This window comes from Mustela putorius, unplaced genomic scaffold, assembly GCF_011764305.1.
Source record: "Mustela putorius furo isolate JIRA1106 unplaced genomic scaffold, ASM1176430v1.1 tig00000281_pilon_pilon_pilon, whole genome shotgun sequence".
In the NCBI taxonomy this organism is placed as follows: domain Eukaryota; kingdom Metazoa; phylum Chordata; class Mammalia; order Carnivora; family Mustelidae; genus Mustela; species Mustela putorius.
In genome coordinates this window covers 23,721,113-23,721,319 of record NW_025421343.1, presented here as the reverse complement: position 1 = coordinate 23,721,319, position 207 = coordinate 23,721,113, and positions in this window count along the sequence as shown.

Below are 207 nucleotides of genomic sequence, written 5' to 3'. Positions count from 1 at the left end.
GTCATCTGATGGACCCCCTCTCCTCTTTCTATTCCCATTACAGGGGGGGGGGGTGGAGATCCTAAAAATGCCTCTTCCCTGTTTGTTCCTCCCGTTCTTCCTCTCCAGGACAAGGAAGCGGCTACGTTTCCCCGGTTCAGAATTTTCTGCCTCCCAGGACTGCCCAGCCCCCGGGGTTAAGAAGGTCGGGGGTGGGGGGAGGAGAGC